Raw genomic sequence first — 21,320 nt, 5'->3', positions numbered from 1 at the left:
TGGACCATTATGTAAGGAAAGACCAAAAGAACATTCTTAAAATTATGGTTATGATATCTTACTTTAGGTCAGCAACTAAAGAGATAAATAAGAATATGAAATTCACTAAAATTATGATTTTATAAGAAAAAATTTTAAGAAAAAAAGGCACTGTCAATCAAAAGAGAGAAGATGGTGCTTCACTGGCATAATGGAGAGAATTAGCGCTTTTGAGAGATTGCCACACTCGTACAAGGAGGATGAGAGACTGTCCAACCTGAGCGGAGGGTGGGATGATGGTCATCGTTAGAATTTTGCTGGAGAAAAGATGCCAGAAGCAACAGATGCAAAACAAATAACTCTCGAAATTGGGAGGGCTGTCATAGAAATCTATTTTCAACGAGAAAGGAATATTTCCATCCTTTGTAATGGCAAGCTAACACTGTCAGCACTTAAATGAATGTCGAGACTATATTGAAATATTTCATTAAATAAAATGATATGTTTAATATATTTTAAAATATGAAAAATATAAGTGAAATTATTCTAAATTATGGGTTGCTCTTATATTTTTTCTTTAAATTTTTAATGTTTCATCTTATGTGCGCTTTAATAGGCATTTTATCTGGCAAAACATCTTGTTTAATTTAAAGGACTTCATAAATGTTATTGAATTAATATAAATCAAATATATGACAAAGTATTTATAGGAGATGCAAAGAGCCGAGAGAGAGGAGATCCCGGCGAACAGCGCCACGATGGCACTTCGCCGCTGCCTCGCGGCATGGACTTGAGCACTCGTCGTAAGCGATGCGTATTTCCTCTCCTCCTCCTCTCTCTCTTTGGTTGTCCGGTTTTATACTCGGCTATGATGCTGTTGCCACTGTGCTCGTTGCCTTATTGGTTCTAATGGTTTTTTCTATCGATTCTTGATGTTTCCTTTTTTTCAAGATTCGATCTTGAAAATGTTAATTCGGATGCTATTGGATTGTGTTCCCGGATATTATGTTGTTGGCACGGTGATTATGGCCGCTTTGCGCTGCAGTGCCGTTTCTGCTTATTTTTAATTGATTCTTGAGGTTTTTCCTTCCTCAAGTTTCGATGCTGAATAACTGATGTGGTTCGATCAGGTTTTTCTTTGTGGTCTTTGTCTATGATGCTGTTGGCTCTGTGATTATACGTGCTTTGGCTGAGTATATCATTTTCTACATCTTTTTTAATGGATTCGTGGTGCTTTCTTTTCTCAAAATTGGATCTTGAATCGTTAATGTTATGCCATAGGTTTTTACTCTAGTGCATAATGCTGTTGCGCTTTGATTCTTGATTCTGGCCTCTCTGTGTTACCGTTTCATTTCTATGGGCTTTTCTGGTTGATTCTTGAGTTCTTTCCTTTCGATTTCAATCTTGAATTGTTCGTGTTATTGCTTTAGGTTTTTGTTCTGGGATCCTATGTACTTCATCTATGTGCTTGAGCGTGCTTGGACCAATGAAAAGACAAATGTTTGTTGGTGAAGCATTTGAACTTGTAAATTTTCTTGATTAAGATTATTGTAATGAGATTATTGTTTGTCCATGCACGCTTGACTGGTGTAGTTAACAGTGAGATGGACAAGCTGAGTCTGATATTAATATAGATATGGCCAATTTTACCTAAAGAAGAATTCTGCAAATTATTTGTCTTCTTTTTATTGGTATTGTAATCCTTAATGTCAAGCTTATAAACTACTTATTTGTAAGTTTTAGATAAAAATTATTTGCGGAAAAAAATGATGACCTTGATCTCCTTCACAACCTTTTTTGTGAGGTTATCTGCAATGATCTCTGTAAATTGATCAGGTTATCTGCTCAAAACCTTTTTTGTGAGGTTGGTGATACCATCCATTTTACCTGCAGCTATGTGTGAAGAACGCCACCACTTCATCATTATTAGTCATCCAGTTTAAAGGCTGAAATGTAAAGAAGAATATTCAAGAAGCGTTTTAAGTTACAAATTTCTTTCATCCTGATATTTTGCATTTTTTTTCCTGGTTTCATCCTGATATTTTGCTCTTTTTTTCCTGGTTTTTGTTGTGTGTGTGTGTGTGTTGTGGGGTTGCATTGCTGCCCTAAATACCCTTATTAACTTCCCTAAAGATGTGCTGAAATTTTTAAGGTGCCTAAATGATGAAGATCTTTTCTTTGGCTGATATTAAGGTGATCAGAGCATGATTTGTACAACAATTGTTGTCATTTTATTTCATCATTCATGGGCTACTAGAATGCTTCTGCTCGCAATTGAACAACTGAAAAAGCTCATAATTATCTTAAACTGGCACTGAGTACACGAAATGCACATGACCTCACATATAAAAAATGCTCAATAGGGAATTAGGGATGGTTGAGATGGTCCAGATTTTGGAATGGGAATGGTAATTCTAGAATGGGCACTAAGAACAGAGTAGAAAAGGAAAAGGTGGAGCAGTGTCACAAAAAAGGGTGAGAAATGGAAATTTTACAGAATCATAGAGACTGTAAAAATTGTAGTTTTGTAGTTTGAACTTGTGTTGCGAAGTTTCACCCCCAAAGTTCACATCATAGTAGTAGATGGAGATTGTATGAATGTACTCAAACTGCAGATTGATGTTCGTCATTTAAGAGCACCAATGACCATTGTGGCATCTCTCAAATATACCCCATTTTGATCTCAATGACCATGGAGGACATGAGGCAACTGCAAGACAAGCAGAGAAGGAGATGAAGTGGAGTGGAGGATGAGGAGGGGTAGAGGAGAGGGGAGAGGAGACAAGGAGCTTAGCCCATGCTTGTAGAAAGAAAAGAAGCCACAATGCGTGGTGCAAAGGAGGAGAATCAAGGAGGCAGAGGAGGAGGCAGCGCAATGGAAACAACAACCAGCAAAGGCCTAGGATGAAGAAAACCAGCCAGTTGTCAAGTAAAATGGCCCATAGGAACATATGTCAGTGCCATAGCCTGCTAACGAATTGGAATTTGTAGCTGCACACACTTCTTCATTTTTTTTTTTTCTGGAGGTTCACCTCCTAAACTTCATTTCTCCGCCTCTTTTGAGCCCTCTCTTTCTTCTTTCTTCACTTGAGAGTAAATTACGATGTGATAGGGCCCATAAAGTTTTACAGCTGCTTTTTTGCCCACATGAATTGTGCCAAAACCTGATCTGTTCTCTAGATTGCAGCTAGTCCCAACTGCTTGCTCGCAGTTGTGGTTTAGCCAGGAGACTGAAAAAGGAATGATCGTTGACCCTCTTGGATGGCCCATGTTGCTTGTTTATTACGTTACATGGGCTCAGGCAGGATGTTCATCGGATGCAGAGTGAGCTGCCTATAAGTAGCCATTTGGGGTGTTTGGGCTCTAAGACGGTTAACCAAGGGACCACATTTGCCTGGATGTCCTGGGCAATCAATTTTTGGATAAATGAAAAGAACAAAAGCTATCATTATTTTATTGCTCTTATATCTTCTAGACATTATTGAAATCCCTCCCCATGTTTCTTATACAGGTTTGAAAGCTTAATTTTAGTTTCCTTGCCATTTACATTGTCTAATCTTAAGGTAGGATATTTTCTCCAATAAAAGGGGTATATCATCAATTTTAATCCATAAGCATATCTTAAAATAGTGGTTCAAATTTCATTGTAATGCATTCAATGTGATTTACAATTATATGTGCACATCTTAGTAAGTTATTGCTTTTAAAGGTAATATATGCTGCGGGTTTAATTGTTTGTCTGTATTTTTACATTATTCTAATTTTAAAACTTTAATCTGTCCAATTGCATGTTCATTTACTAGAATACATGATCTGGATTTAGCTATTATTGTAGCACAGCTCATCTTATCTGCATTTCTAAATGCAGGAAGGGAAAAAGCACTGTATGGCCATATGATGCTTGACAGGCTGGAGTTACCATGTTATGATTCCTTCTTGGATTGCTAAATTTGAACCAGAATGATCCAGCAACAGCTTTCTGGATCCTATGACTGTCAGGTTCTTCATTTGCCTTCAAGATTCGGTGAACTATAACCTTAGACACAAGTGTGAAAAAGGAATCTTCAGTAATAACTTTCTTGCATTTTTACTTGCAGCTATAATCATATTGGCATTTAATCAAGTAATTGAAGAAAGATACACATTTTTCTCACTTATCCTAGAAGATAAAATATTTCATGCATGGAAATGGAAAATTTAATTCTATATTGAGGGAAAATATCAGAATATTTTAATTTGAAAGATTCAAGCATAAGCTTTACTTTAGAACAATGATGCTGGAAAATATATGGGGGACAAACTTCCGAGGATTTTAAGAAGAGCCTGGAGCTAATCTTAAGATTTGCTGGTTTCTCTTTGAAAAAAATGGTGTTCACTTGGAGTATAATGAAGAAGGGAGTACAAGCTAAGGTAGCTGAAACTTTTTTGGGTACGACATGAAATTATTGTTTGCCTGGCATCTTGAGACTGAATATGGAAGAAATAAAGGATTTTCAGTGTTGCTGGAATCTGTCAAACCAATGAAGTTCTGAGGTTAAATTTGAGGGAAATTTAGGTGCTTCTGGAAGATCAAAAGCTGTATTCTTTGAGGATGTTTTGCATCCTGGCAGTAAAATTAGATCTATAATTATATATATGTTATTTTTTGCTTTGTATTTGAGAAGCATAATGCGTCTCACAGGCTTATAATATATTCTGCTAAACAAGGTCATCTGTTTATCAAGCTCCAGTTATAATTTTTATGAAGTGTACAATTTTGTCATATATGGTTAACACCTGCATATCTTTCTCTGCTCTCAGGTGCCAAATTGAAACTCATGGTTTGTGCTTTCACAAGTTGGCATACAATCTCCAAAAGGGATTAGCACTGGAAGATCCAGCGACTTCTAACTATTTTCTAGTGTAACTGTAGGTTTCATTATTCGATATACTCTTAATGGTTTCTTCTTCTCCAATGTTCATTTGCAATTTTTCCTCCATGCATACATTTCTTTAACTCTTTCTGTTTCTAAAAAGTGATAAGGTCTTGCATTGAAAGATGAACACACAAAGACAAGAAATGCTAGAAACCCCAAAGCAACGTGGGTTTTAGAAGCAAATAGACATATTCAGACATAGTAGAGGAAAAGAACAAGCTAGAAAAGAAATTTTCCGGTGCAATAAAAGGGTGCCCTTGACCCATAGAAGATCATTTCATCTACTGGGGAAAAAGGAAGCCCTGAGAGCACTTCTTGCATTAATGATACAGTTGATGCCCCAAATTATGCCTAAGATATCATACAGATTTTTGTCCATGATCAGCTAAGCGTTAAAGGATCAAATTGGAAGACTAGAACTGTCAAATATCCAGATTTAATCATCAACATAGGACTTCTATTGCAGTCCAGGTTTGAAGATCTGAAGTTTGGGGAGAGATTACGGTTGATTTAGGGAGTTCTGGAATGTTTGTTGACACCTATAAATTTTCCCTATATATTTTTGTTCGATATTTTATTTGGAAGTTTTGAATTAGTAGAGAATTAGGTTGATTAGGAGTGCTTTTTGAGTTAAGTTAGATTGGAAGAGCCCTAGGTCATAATAGCTAAGGCAAGAGTCTTTAGACTATAATCTATGTTCCATAGTTATTTCAATCTATTTTGGTCGGGGATTGTGTAGAGTAGTGAAGTTTGAACAACTCTGAAGGGTTGACTGTTCTCCCTCCCTAATTCTTCTCTTAATTTCTTAATTTCTCCTTTTTTATCTCATTCTCTACTTGTTTTCCTTAATATTTCTTCTTCTACTGCTGCATATACTCTTATTTGATCGGTGCCTAAAACATATTTGCATTGTTCTAAAACCAGCCACTTCATTCCTCTTTGAGCCCTTCGGTACTCTACAGTGGTAAGATCATATATAAAAATAAAGAAAATTCTTGTTCCCTGCCTTTTCATTTAATATTGGTTTTTCTTCAAATACTGCCTTGGCATAATGTTTTCATTTAAATTGTAATGTCTTGGGGGTATATAAGGTTGCTAATTTCAAGTTACATATTGTAAGAGACTAAGAGTTATGAGAAAGAGTGCTGGGTGAGGTATCACTTCTATTATCATTATAATAAGTCTCCTCTGAAGGCCTATTTAATCTTTTGTTTAGTTTGTGGGACATCTGCTGCATTGTTGAAAAAATTGCCTTTAGCTATAAAGAGGCTTGCTGATTCCTCCAAGCTCCTGCAGATGTAGAAAAATTCTGCAGTCACCTCAGCAATTTGAAACTATAGAAACATCAGTCATGCTTGATACATGTGTTGCTGTTGTTTTAATAGTCTGTTGCATGGTTTCAATTAATTTGTTATACAAATAGCATGCCATAACTCTGTTTATTCGTTAACAAAAATAGGCTCCAGTAAACATTTATGGTGAAAACATGTCACAACTAATTAACTTTGTAAAACAAAATGTTGTATGTATTATACACGTTTTGCTAAGCATATAGGAAACTTGTACAGTATTGTAGGGACTAGCAAGGTTATATTTTGTAATTTGTTGAGATTTCTAAACTTTGGTCCCTAGTAAAACGATGATCCTCGTCATTGTCTTGTCTGATCCTAAACAAAAACGGAAAAAATGAAAGGTAAATGTAGAAGAGTGAGCTTTTAACTATCTTGAGGTCGAACAAGGCTATTTAACGATGTCAGGCTTGAGTTTAAAACACAGTAGGATATAGCCTGAAACCATTACATATCAGCATGTGGTGAAGCATATCACTTTAGTAAGATTACAATCTTATATGTAAAGATGTGGACCCAACACATTGTGTATGATGGGTATGGTCTGGTAAGATAGACAAGTTACATCCTTTTAATATCATTTGTAGGGGTTCTCTTTTTTATTATCATACATGAAGCGAAACCAGGTGATCATGATCTAATATCTATTCAGTGCTTCAAAGAAATTATTTAATATTTCGGAGATTGGTTACTCATACATCACGTAGTCAATACATGGACAATTTTCTATTTGATACGTTGGTGTTTGTAGTTGATATCCTGACTATGATGGTGTAGGATTGTTCAAGGTTTTGGATATCATTTTGTGTCTTTATCATACATGTACCACTTGAAAACCTACTGCTTCTCATTAGATGCCACAGAGAAAGGGCATTTGGTCACCATCATTATGCAAACATAAGTACTATTTTCTTTCCATGAGGATATCTTTATATTTGTTCTAAATTCTGAACTTAGATGTATACATGAGAGAGAGAGAGAGAGAAAGAGGGGTGATGGATCTCCATCTCCTTCTCTATTCCTTCTTCCTCCCTTGGTTTCTGCCCATTCCCCTTCTCCCTTCTTTTTACTTTCTTAATCTGATGTATACCACTTGTAGCTCATTTTCACGTATAATTTTCATGAAATGGTCATGCCAATTTGGTTTCTGCTTGACTCTCTCTCTCCCAGTTCAGATGCTTCATTGCTGATCATCCGTCAGTTGCATATAAGCCTCATTTGGTAACATCAGATTTTCTTCATGATAATATGCATGAAATATCTGACATGGGAAAGCCAAGGCAAGGAAAAGTTTGAATTTGTTTTACCATCTGTTATTTATGCATTGCTTTGGAATACTTACTTGGAAAGTGAGATTCAAATAGTTTTTGTTATTTGCAGCAGTTGGATCAGGTTGTTCATGGTAGCTGTCTTGAATTTATTGTCAGAAACTTTATATTTGTATTTGTTACTAAACTTTTGTTGTATATAACAATTTAGGTTCTGTGTCCTAGTAGCTTGAATTTTTGGTTTCTAAATTGAGTACCTGTCGGTTATTACCTTACAATTTTATGTATGTTCTTTCAGAGAACTCTTCAAAGTAAAACAAAGATGGGCATGCAAAATCAGCGAGAAGAAGCTTCTTAATGAATGTAATATTCTTCACCATCAACTTGAAGAAAGTAGTGTTAACTTTCTTACATGAGAGGAACATAAGTTCACAATGAGTCCATCACTGCCCAACGCTTTATGTCTCCTGACAACCTCAGACAGCAGGTTTTGCCTCCTCCCTGCAGAGATAATTTTCTTCATTATCCATGATTATCCGTTCAAATATTTGGTTTTAACTTCGACATTTGTTAGCAAACTAGTAAAAATGGTTTTGTATTCTTGTGTTTCTTTTGAAATAGTCATTTTCATACTCATCATTTCTGTTCATGCTAATCATGCTCTTTTATTGTCGTGTGAAATAAATATAATAAACAAACAGCATGGCAATAATGTTCTCTACAGATCATTGGGCTTTTAGTCTGGTTGATTGGCTCATATCTAGGTTTCGAGGGAATAAATACCTGAAATATTTTGCAAATGACAAGAAGTTTGGGACATTCTCTGATGCTATATTGCAATAAATTCTAAATGAATTCATATGGTTCAGGAGTGAAAGATTTATAGCACAGAGTAAAAGGTAGTCCTGGGTAATTTCATGAGTGATAGATCATGAGGAATAATGACCATATTACCAAAATAATTTCACTTTGACTTATGAACCATGTGTCAATCATTTTGAGGTTTAGTTTTAGCTCAGAAAACAATCCCTGGAGTTTCAACTAGTAGGGGACATGAAGCTGGGTATTTGAGAATGAGATACACTAAAGAGTCAATGATTACAACATATTTGACTAAAGTTCTTGAAGTTCAGAAAATGGGTTAAGAAGCATGCTACTGGAATCTGGGGTTGGATGCAGTTTTGCTAGTCCTACGACTTTCTATAAATAGCAGGACAAGTTGCCCTTTTAATGAGTTTTATATTATGTATGAAGACCATTTTTGTTCAAATCTAAGGGCTAAGTTCCAGAAACAGCTAGCAGAAAGATACCAATAACATGATGCATGCGGACATGCTTATGCAGTGAAAGGAGCACATAATATTTGACTGCCTTTTGTCCATTTCCTGGCATAAATGATTAATTGGATGGCAATTGTACTCCAGATTTGGGAGATGCTTTCCTGTGGAACCGTTCACAGTAAAACAGTCCTATCACCCATGAAACCAGCAAGAATTTTAAAATTGCTTGTGATCATATGAGTTATAGAAAATTTTTGGTCTCCCTCCTATTGATGCTCATATACATGCCTCCCTGATGTCATTGACAGATTTTGAGTCAACAGTCAACATATGGCACTATGAGAGGTATTTAATTGCATCTTAGGTGTGTGTGGATGTGTTGGTGTGATGTGAAAATCCCAGCAAAATGATGGAGGTTGGGTTTTGCAGGACGAGCTGGTTGAGAAAATATTGTGCATAAAAATCATGTATTTAACATATCGTACATAACTGATCACTTGAATAGCAGAACAACAAGTATAGAAACTGAAACATTGCATCTCATGAATCTCTTCAACCTAGATGGGAATTACCAGGGGCTCACATGCATTTTACTGAAAATTACTGATGTATGGAAGTATAGAACAAAATATAAAGATAATGTTTAGTTATTTGAACTATCATGCCTCCAAACCCGGGTTTAAATATCAGGAACGTGAGCAGCCATCGCATACTTACGGGGAACTATCCTTATATGCATACAAGGCATCCATCTGTCAATGAATTAATATAACCTGCAGTTTATACCATTCCCATACAGGAAATAGTAAATATCAGAGTACCCAAACTATTGATCCATATGTTCATATATATATATATATATATTGCCACACCACCAAATATACTAACTTGGAATTCTTCTTCTGACTTTTACAATTCAATACTTTTAATGGATGGGTTAATTACACAACTCAGAAAAACAATATAATATTCATATACTTAAGCAAATCAGTTTTACTAACTACAAAAGTGGCCTTGCCTCTCACTAATCCTTAAAACGCCGGTCCAACTAACCTTGAAACTTTGGATTCGAAACAATAAAGGAAGATTATGAGCTTCTTGGCTTAGTAAGTAACAAATACATGTATAAAATTGATTTAAACAATGTTAACATGCAACTCAAGTATCAAAATTATGTAATTAATGATACTCAAGATGCAGTCTTATGTCAATTTTTTTATAACATAGAAATCAGTAAATAATATAAAAGTCCATTATATATCCAATTTCATAATACTATATTTAAGTACAGGTATCCATTTCTTTCAGCTCTATAGCCTTTACTATGGTACCACGATTGCCCCCATGGCGATGGATCTTAAGTCCATGCTTTTCCCCGTGGCGGGGATCTTAGGTCCATGCTTTCCTCAGTTGCGGGTATCTCAAGTCCACACTTTTCCTCATGGCGGGGATCTTCGGACAGTAAGGCTAAAAGTCAAGTGGTACACATATCAATGACTATATATATAATTCATATTTTTTCTTTTCTTTTTGATACAATTTTAATACAATTTGATACAACTCTAGTACAGGTATGATACTTTATATTTCAACAGGCAATAATCATAATTTCTCAAGCTTGATCCGATCATAGCATGTAACATCATTTATTTCAACTTATAATATTTAAATCACAAGTCAAACATTCATGACTATAGAAATTCTACACGAAATGTTACATTTGATGAAATCAAATGTGATCACGGTCTTTTGTATCATTTCAAAGAGATGAGATAAATTCTCATTTATTTCTGATTAATTACTATAAAATATAAATGTTACTTATCTCACAGGCACCAACAACCCAACAATCTAAATGTCCCCCTAGGATTCCCCCGAACCTAATAATTTAACATGACATGCATGTGTCAAATCAGTGGCATATCAATATTCTCAAAGTTAATTTCTAAAATCCTTAAGAATCCTAACATTCTTCCTCAAATTCTTTAAATTCTAACTTCTATTTTTACACTAGCTATCACTACAACAGGGAAACTACTAACTTTGTCCGGCTTCCTAACACCAAGGGGGACAAGGGCACGGCTCAAAGAAATCCAAGGAAAATGGTAAGGATGTTAGAGGAAAAGAGAGAGGGGGAGAGAGAGAGCAAAAAGGAGAGAGAGAAAGAGAGTGAGAGAGTGTGAGAGAGCGTGATCCCCCCTTTTTCTTTCTTTCTTCTTTCTGTTTTTTTTTTCTTTTTCCAACCCACTCAAACACATGGACACACACACACACACGAAAAGAGGAAGGGAGAGACAAAGGGTCTCTCCTCTCTATCTTTCTTCTTTTTTTTCTTCTTTCCTTGACAAGAGAAGAGAACCGGGAGCAAGAGAAGGAGAGAAGAAGAAGAAAAGGAGGAGAAGAAAAGCAAGGGAAGAGAAACGCATAGAAGAGAGGGAGAGGCATTGGAAAGAGAAGAACCTAAGGAAAACGGGCATGAGGGAGAGACGAAGGAGACGACAGTGGATCAGGGGAGGTGTCAAGAGAGTTCTAGGAGGGTGAGAGGAGGGCACAGTGAGTAGGAGAGATGAGAGAGAGGTGGTGGGGGTTTGGACTTAGGAAAGATTGGGAGAATAGGAGAAATTTCCTACCCCTGTTCTTGGTTTAAGAATCACAGGGCACTGCCTAAGGGTGAGCCCGATCGGGTTTGGGGTCTAAATCGGCTTGGTTCACTACATTCTCCCCTCAATTAAATTTTGTCCTAAAAATTAAAATATTTAAGTTCTCGAATAGATATGGATACTTCTGTTTCACTTCCTCTACTTCCAAAATGGCCTCTCGTTCCGAATGATTGCTCCACTGCATCTTAATATATGGAATAACATGTCCTCGCAACACTTGATCTTTTCGATCCACTATTTGTAGAGAATACTCTTTATAGCTTAGGTCTTCTCTGAGCTGTAAGAGTTCATATTCTATAATATGATTGGGATCTGCTATAATTTCCTCAACAGCAAGTATAGGGGGTAAAGCAAGTTTGTAAGCCACTGCATCAACTCTCTTAAATACTTCAAATGGACCAATATATCTAGGGCTCAATTTATTCTGAATTCCAAATCTTACAATTCTTTTGGTAGGCGATACCTTTAGAAATACATGATCACTAATCTGGAATTCTAATTCTCGTCTTTTGATATCTGCATAATTCTTCTGTCTACTCTAAGCTGTATGGAGACGCTCTTTGATTAAGTAAATCTTTTTTATTGTTTGCTGTACCTATTCAGATCTTAATAATCTCTTCTCACCCACATCGTCCCAACATATTGGGGATCTATATTTTCTTCTACATAGTACCTCATAAGGTGCCATTTGTATATTGGATTGATAACTATTTAAATTTTACTAAAGGTAGATGTTCTTTCCAAGAGCCTTTAAGATCAATGATACAAGCTCTAAACATGTCCTCTAATATTTGAATAATTCTCTTTGACTGTCTATCTGTCTGGGTTTAGAAAGCAGTAATGAAATTGAATTTAGTTCCTAAGGTTTTATGCAAACTTTTCCAAAATTGAGATATAAATCTAGTATCCCTATCTGATATAATAGTCATAAGGATACCATGTAACCTCACAATTTTCTTAATATAAAGCTTAGCTAGCCTTTCAAGAGTGTGACCAACTTTGTATGCCAGGAAATGAGCTGATTTGGTTAATCTATCAACAATTATCCAGATTGCATCATTACTATTAGGAGTTTTCGGTAAACCAGTTATAAAATTCATAATGATATGCTCCCATTTTCACTCAAGAATTGATAATGACTGCAGTAACCCTCCTGGTCTTTGGTGCTTAGATTTCATTAACATGTTAGGCATTAGGCAACAAATTATGCAATTTCTCCTTTTATATTATTCCACTAGAAAATTCCTTTCAAATCCCTGTAAAAATTTAGTGCTATCAGGGTGTACGATATAGCCACTATTATGAGCCTCTTCTAAGATTTCTCGCTTCAACTCTAGAGCATTAGGTACACATTCTATTTCTACATCTCAAGGATCTATCCTCATGAACTTGAAATTTTGATTGTATCTCGGAATTCACTTGTTCTCTAATTTTCTATAACTCTGAATCACTACCTTAAGCAGCTTTAATTTTTTCAATCAAATTAGGCTATACTCTGAATGTGCTATCTATGCCCCATGTTCATGCTTCCATACTTCAATATCAAATTTCATCAGATCTACTAACAAGATTTTCGGAGTCTAAATCGGAACCCGTACTGGTTAGCCGATGGTATAAGTTGGTATGGATCCATATCGGACTGCACCAGCATGAACTGACAGGACAGAGAAGGGGAGAGAGAGAGAGAAGAAAGAGAGGAAGAGAGATGGGGGGAGGAGAGGAAGAGAGGGAGGCAGAGAGGGAGAGGAAAAGAGGCCTCCGATAGCAAGAGAGAGAGGAAGAGAGGCCTCCGATGACCGTCGGAGGCCATTGGAGCTCTTTCCGAGCTCTATAAGATCGGAGGGAGGGAAGAAGAAAGAGGAGAAGACCTCATCAGATTATCGGAGGCCTCCAGACGGGTGGCGACATGGCTGCGAGCTCTTTGATGGCCAGCAAGCCAGCACCGAGGGAGTGGAGGGAGGCCCAGGCACGGCCGATGCTAAAGGAGGGCGGATTCAAAACAGGGATTCGAACCCCTGTTTCGAATCCGCCCTCCTTCGACCTCGACCGCCCCTCCGCTCCCTTGGTGCTAGCTCATCAGTCCTTGGAGAGCTCGCGGCGGCATTGCTGCCCATTCGGAGGCCTTAAAGGGCCTCTGGTGATCCATTGAGGTCTCTTCATCTCTTTTCTTCCCTCCCTCCAGCCTTATCGAACTTGGAAAGAGCTCTGACGGCTTTTGACAGCTGCCAGAGGCCTTCTCTTTCTCTCCCTCTCCTTCCCTCCCCCCTCTCTCTACCTCTCTTTCTTCTCCCTCCCTTCAAGATGGCCGCTTTGCTGTTTTTCATGTCAGAACCGAATCAGTATCCCGCCAACATGGTTCAACACAGCCTAAGTCGTCCGATTTGGCATGGCTTGAACCATCTGATTAGGCATGATATGAACCATTCGATTCGGCGAACAATGTCTACCAAAATATGTTTCTGACTAGTAATCAATACTACCAAATTATCGATGGATTTTTTACCCAATGCATCAACCACTGCATTGGCTTTTCTTGGATGTTAATTAATAGATGAGTCATAGTCCTTCAACAATTCTAACCATCTCCTCTACCTTATGTTCAATTCCTTCTGAGTAAAGATATACTTCAGAATGTATGATCAGTGAATATTTTATAATGCTTACCATATAAATAATGCCTCCAGATTTTAAGTGTAAAAATTACCGCTGCTAACTCCAAGTCATGTGTAGGATAATTTTATTCATAAGGTTTCAGTTGCCTAGAAGCATACGGTATAACCTTTCCATACTACATTAAAATACATCCTAAATCTTTCTTAGAAGCATCGCTGTATATTGTGAAATCTCCACTTCCGGGAGGTATAGTGAGAATAGGGACTAATATCAATCTTCTTTTTAACTCTTCAAAATTTCTCTTACATTCATCAGACCATTCAAACTTGACTCCCTTCTAAGTCAAATGGGTAAAGCTGCAGCAATTTTAGAAAATCGTTCTACAACTCTTCGATAATAACTAGCCAAACCAAAAAAATTATGGATTTCGAATACACTGGTCGGCCTATTGCAGCTCACAATAGCTTCTATCTTTTTAGGATCCACAGAGATACCTTTGTTAGATATTTCATGCCCAAGGAATGCTACTCTATCTAGCGAAAACTCACATTTGCTAAACTTGGCAAATAACTTCTTTTCTCTTAAGATTTGAAGGATACATCTTAGATGCTCTTCATGCTCTGCTTTGCTCTTGGAATAGATTAGAATGTCATCAATGAATACTACTACAAACTGATCCAAGAAAAGCTTAAATATTCTATTCAAGTTCATGATGCAGCTGAGGCATTAGTTAATCCAAATGGCATCACCAAAAATTATAATGTCCATAGTGGGTTTGAAAGGCAGTTTTAGACACATCCTCTGCTTTGATCTTTTGATGATATCAAGGTTTATTTTGGAAACACTTGGGCTCCCGACAGCTGATTAAACAATTTGTCAATCCTAAGTAATGGATACTTGTTTTTAACAGTCACCTTATTCATTCCCTTTAATCAATACAAAGTTAGGGACTCCCATCCTTTTTTTTCACAGGTAGAATTGGAGCTCCCTAAGGTAATATGCTAGGTCTAATAAAACTTTTATTTAGTAATTCTTGAAGCTACTTCTTTAACTCTTTCAATTCTACTGAAGCCATTCAGTATGAAGCTTTAGAAATTGGACCTGTACCAGAAACTAGGTTAATAGAGAATTCAATCTCCTTATCTAGTGGTAATCCTGGCAAGTCATCTTGAAACACAAGGAAACTCATGCACAATTGGGATATCTTTTAACTTTTGCTCATCCATTTGCATATCCTTCACATTAGCCAGATATCCTATACAACCCTTCTTTAACATTCGGTTAGCTTGCTAGACTGATACTATTTGTGGAGTAGTTTTTGTATTTCCCATAAAACTGAACTCCGACTGATCAAGAATATAAAAATTCATGATCTTTTTATGGCAGTCAATTGAGGTATAATAAGTAGCTAACCAATCCATTTCTAATATTACATCAAAGTCCCTCATGTCTAGCACTATCAAATCCACTACCAACTCCTTACCTTCTATTTAATAATGTAGGACTTGCAGACATAATCAATGACTAATATATGTCCCACTCGGGTTTAAACATATATTACCATCTTTAAAGGTTCAAGCAATATACTATGTTTTACAACAAATATAGTAGATATAAAGGAATGGGTGGCACCAAGATCAAACAAAGCACATGCATAAGTGTGGAGTACTGGAATAGTATCTGCTACCACTGTATTAGAAACTTAGGCATCTTGTTGAGTAATAGTATATACTCGCCCTTAAGTCTGAGATTTTTGACTTCTCAATCTACTCTGCCTAGTAGGAGTACTACTCAATGGTACTTGAGTTGGCCAAAAAATAGAAGGTGTTGAAGCAGTCTGACTCTCAACTAGCACTGGATAAGTTGCTATCTTGTGACCCTTCTCACATCTAAAACAAGCACCAATATTTAAAGGACAATCTCTACTAAGGTGATTTCCTCCACACCAAGAACACCGAATTGAACTTGCTTGAGGTTGTCTAACCACTTCCAGTTGAACTGGTTCTTTGATTGCCAGATTGAACTTTGCCCACTCTGTCTCATGGTTGGCCTAAACCTCTTCCTCTAACCCTCTCTTTCCTTCTGTTCTTGCTCAATTTCTCTTTCGACTGTTAATGCAATATTCATCATGTCTGGATAGATGGTCAACTACAAGGGTGCTACTCATTTTTTGATTTATGCTCTTAAATCTATCTGAAACTTATGAACTCTGATCCCCTCATCTTCTACTAGTTTGGGTGCAAACTTAACAAGTTCATTAAATTTATCTTCATATTGTGCCACAGTCGTATCTTTCTGTCTTAAAGAAATAAATTTATGTTATTTTTGGGCTCTAATGCTAGAAGAAAAATGCTTTTCATAAAATGCTTTATAGAATTTATCCTAGGTAAAGAGCTCTACATTAGAAGCATGCTTGGTCTGTACCATCCTCCACCAATTCGAGGCCTTATCCTAAAGCATATAAGAGGCATAGGTTATTTTATCCTCCTCTAAATATTTTGTGATAGCAAAAGCTTTTTCCATCTCCACCAATCAATTCTTAGCATCCGATGGTTCAGTGGTTCTATGAAAAATTGGAGGGGTCATCTTTCTGCATTCAGTTATGCCACCATGCTGTCCTATTTGAGGTCCAATACTGAAGGACTGTGATTCCTTTTTCTGTAACATTTGTTGTTCCTGTTGTAAAATATGTTCCTGTATTTGCTTTTGAAATTGCAATTGCTGCTTTTGGAACCACTTCTGTTGTTTCAATTATTGCTCCCTAAATCATTGCCGCTATTTCTGCATCATTTCTATCATTGTCTCCATAATCTAAAGTACTGTAGGCTGTTGTGATTGTTCAGTCTAAATATTTTCAGTGGCCATCCTAGCACCCATTTGCTGGTTTAAAGATTCACCAGTTTGGGAGTGATCCACAATGCTGATAACCTTCCCAACATGGCAGGATGCCATCCTATTTACATTGAGATAACAAAATTCAACTATAAGTGCATGAATGATCACAATTTAGAGCTAGCACCTATAATAGATAAAAATATTTCTAAGCATCAGATAGCCACCCCACCTACACAATGTGTATCAAATTCTCAGATCAAAATTTTCTACAAATCTAAACCTATGCTCTAATACCACTTTAATTGTCACGCCATCGTATCTGAGTTTAAATATCGAGAACGTGAGCAACCGCCGCATACTAACAGGGAACCGTCTCTATATGCATGCAAGGCATCTACCTATCAATGAATCAATATAACCTACAGTTTATACCATTCACATACAGGAGACAGTAAATATCAGAGTATCCAAACTATTGATCCATATATATATATATATATATATATATATTGCCACGCTACCAAAGATACTAACCTGAAATTCTTCTTTTGACTTTTATAATTCAAAATTTTTAGCGGATAGGTTAATTACACAACTCAGAAAAACACCATAATATACATATACTTAAGCAAACTAGTTTTACTAAGTACAAAAGCAGCCTTGCCTCTTACTAATCCCCAAAACGCTGGTCTAACTAATTTTGGAACCTTGGATCTGAATAATAAAGGAAAATTATGGGCTTCCTGGCTCAGTAAGTTTTATATATATATATATAACTGATTTAAATAATGTTAACATGCAATATATAATATCAATCCGATCAGTATCAAAATTATGCAATTAATGATATTCAAGATGCAGTCTTATGCTAACTTTTCTATAACATGAAAATCAGTAAATAGTATAGAAGTCCATTATATATCTAATTTTATAATACTATACTTAAGCATGGATATCCATTTCTTTTAGCTTTACAATCCTTGCTGCGGCACCACGATTATTCCCGTGGCGAAGGATCTCAAGTCCATGCTTTCCCTCATGGTGGAGATCTCAAGTCCACAGTTTCCTCTATGGTGGAGATCTCAAATCTATGCTTTCCTTCATGGTGGAGATATCAAGTCCACACTTTCTTCTAGAGCAGGGATCTCAAGTTTGGACATCAACATAGTAGAACTAAGAGTCAAGTAATATATATATCAATAACTATATATAATTCATATATTTCTTTTCTTTTCGATACAACTTTAATATAGTTTGATACAACTTGATACAACTTTAATACATCTATGATACATTGTATTTCAATAGATAATAATCATAATTTCTCAAGTTTGATCTAATCATAGCATGTAACATCATTTATTTCAACTCAAAACATTCAAATCACAAGTCAATCATTCATGATTATAGAAATTCTATGCAAAATGCTATGATAATGAAATCAAATATGATCGCAGTCTTTTGTATCATTTCAAAGAGATGGGATAAATTCTCATTTAATTTTAATTAATTTACTATAAAATATAAATATTACTTACTTCGCAGGTACCAACAACCTGACAATCTAAACGCACCTCGGGGATTCCTCCTGACCTAATAATTCAACATCACATGCATATATCAAATCAGTGGCACATCAATATTCTCAAAATTAATTTCTAAAATCCTTAAGAATCCTAACATTCTTCTTCAAATTCTTTAAAATCTAGATTCTACTTTTTACACTAGCTATCACTGTATCAGGGAAACCACTAACCTTGTCCGGCTTCCTAACACCGAGGGGAACAAGGGCATGGCTCAAAGAAATCGAAGGGAAATGGTAAGGGTGTTAGAGGAAAAGAGAGAGAGAGAGAGAGAAAGGGAGAGAGAGAAAGATAGTGAGAGAGAGTGTGTGAGAGAGAGAGATCCCCTTTTTTTTCTTTCTTTCTTCTTTCTGTTTCTTTTTTTTTTCCCAACCCATTAAAACACATGGACACATGCACACAGAAAGAGGAAGGGAGAGATAAAGGGTCTCTCCTCTCTGTCTTTCTTCTTTTTTTCTTTTCTTTCCTTGGCAAGAGAGGAGGAGAACTGGGAGCAAGAGAAGGAGAGAAGAAGAAGAGGAGGAAGAGGTGGAGAAGAAAAGCAAGGGAGGAGAAACGCTTGGAAGAGAGGGAGAGGGCATTGGAAAGGGAAGAACCCAAGGGAAATGGGCATGAGGGAGAGACGAAGGAGATGGCGGTGGACCGGGGAAGGTGTCGAGAGAGTGCTGGGAGGGTGAGAGGTGGGCATGGTGAGTGGGAGAGATGAGAGAGTAAGGCGGTGGGGGTTTGGGCTTAGGAAAGATTGGGAGAACAAGAGAAATTTCCCACCCCTGTTCTCGGTTTAAGAATCACAGGGCACCACCTAAGGGCAGGCCCGATCGGGTTTGATGTCTAAACCGGCTTGGTTCACTGAACTTTGAGTAAAGTGACTGATGTAAGAGCAACATTTTCCAGAAATGGCTGCTTATACATTTAATAGCCACTCATACAACTGTTTGTGTCTAATCATTTTGGATGCTTTTAACTAGTCAATCAGCCATTTACTGCAAACTTCATGTGGGAGTGGATAATAAACTTAATTACTAACCTTATATTAAATTAAATTAAATGCCTAAACATGATACTTTAGATTGTATTTCTTACTCAAGTGTTTGCATTTCTAAATCCACTCATAGTTGTCTTATGTCCTGTTACTCATTTAGTTAATGTTCATGGCATACCATGTTTATTAAAATGAACTTTCTGGTAAACAAATCATTGTTTCTATTTCATTAGCTGCAATTATTAGCTATTTGGTGCAGTTGATTTCAAAAGCATTTATTGTTATCCTTAGAAATCATTTAACCAATTTGACAACCATTTTCTGCACAAGCATAATTCTTCTTCTGGTCTGACATGCAATAACAGTGTTGCAGTCATATTTTAGGTGCAACACTGTCATGATTAGTCAAGTTTACATCACGATATTCAATGTTGGTTAGGTTGGTAATGCACTACAAGATCTCATCTCCTCCTCCTCCTCACTCTCTCTCCCCTGCATCAATAGCTGCATGATAACAAAATTGTTTTTTGCATATATAATTTGCAGTGGTGTAACAAGGTCACTCACTTCAAGTTTTGAAAAAAATTCAATTCTGGATTTATTAGAAACAAAATCATTTTGGCCAAAATGGATTCCTGAGCTGAAACCTCCTGAATTTGGGCAATTTTGCAATATTGTATGGTTGTCTGAAACTGACCAGTTTGGGCAATTCAATTCAATTTTGGTTGTTTTAGTCACACCTAACATATGTAAGTTTCAAAGCAAGTCTAGTTTGATTATGACGAACCAAACTTTCTGTGTAGGCACAACTCCTGGCACAGGATATTGACATACCGGCTTTGATATGACAAAAGCCAGAAGCATTGGTGATAGTGATGTAATGGACGATGACGTGCAAAAAATGCTGCCAGATACTATCATAGACAATGGTAGACTCAGGAAGCACATCAAGTAGTTGTTCGACTTGTTCCCAAAAATTGTTAGTAAACCAGAGAAAGAAGTTAGCGATGTCATTTCCTCCGGCAAAGCTATTATAAGCAGGTTCTCTCAAAGGTGAGGCTATAGCAAATTTCCTTGAGCTGACAGCCAAAGATGATGCCATTTGCATGGAAACCATAGTAGACAGGTTTCCAGAAAGATGTCATGGGCCTAATGCCTTCTCAAGATGTGACAACCAAACTTATCTGCATTTTAAATGGTCTGCCTTGGTTTTAAAAGAATATTGTTCACTTGAGACATTGCTTTTTAATTTATAAATAGTACAAAAAATATTTGATAGGAAATTGCTTTTATTACCGACTCGCAGCTCAAAAGCTTAAGCTGTTAGGAGGAGGATCGGCCATGCTAATAAACTTATGTGGTATCCATTTTGTCGTCAATATAGGATTATGGCAATCTTCTCCCTCAAGAGAAGAAGGCCTACCTATGGCTTCGATCCTATTTGATCCTATCAAGCCCTTGCTGTCCCTAGTATCCTTATTTGAGGGGTCCACTTGATCAATGAAGATGGTGATGCATGATAGATTTGACTATGATACCATTTGTCATGGATTCGGAGCCCAAAAGCTTGGAAAGATTGGCTCAGACTAATAAACACATGTTGCACTGGACTATAACACTTTGCTCTCTTGGAAGTTTTTTATATAACCAGCAGGGTCACAATAGTTAAAGCACAACCGGAATAAGGCCGCCTCTATCTTTTGATGCTTTTGGCAGTCCACCTATTGTCTACTTGGTTGAAACTGATCTCGCTATCACCCTTGCTCAATTACTGGCAGTCCACCTCCTGCATTCTGGCAGAATTTTACAAATTTCAGCTTGCTTTAATCCAGCAGAAAAGTGCAGTCTAATACAG

General features: G+C 36.7%; 1 long non-coding RNA gene across 3 annotated transcripts; it reads left to right on the top strand.

Annotated features, from left to right (window-relative positions):
• The first annotated feature begins 639 nt into the window (after nucleotides 1-639).
• On the top strand, nucleotides 640-20,748 carry LOC105033556 (uncharacterized). 3 transcript variants are annotated; one of them, XR_012138334.1, is made up of 6 exons: nucleotides 672-793; nucleotides 1,410-1,932; nucleotides 3,848-3,978; nucleotides 4,780-4,887; nucleotides 7,811-7,999; nucleotides 20,269-20,748. It is a non-coding gene; the product is annotated as an uncharacterized lncRNA (long non-coding RNA). The 3 variants fall into 3 exon arrangements; XR_830000.3 differs by lacking the exon at nucleotides 1,410-1,932 and having other exon boundaries at nucleotides 640-793; XR_830001.4 differs by lacking the exon at nucleotides 1,410-1,932 and having other exon boundaries at nucleotides 676-782.
• The last annotated feature ends 572 nt before the right edge of the window (nucleotides 20,749-21,320 follow it).

This window comes from Elaeis guineensis, chromosome 1, assembly GCF_000442705.2.
Source record: "Elaeis guineensis isolate ETL-2024a chromosome 1, EG11, whole genome shotgun sequence".
Lineage (NCBI taxonomy): Eukaryota > Viridiplantae > Streptophyta > Magnoliopsida > Arecales > Arecaceae > Elaeis > Elaeis guineensis.
The sequence above is the reverse complement of the archived record's forward strand: the minus strand, read 5'-3'. Positions and strand labels throughout refer to the sequence as shown.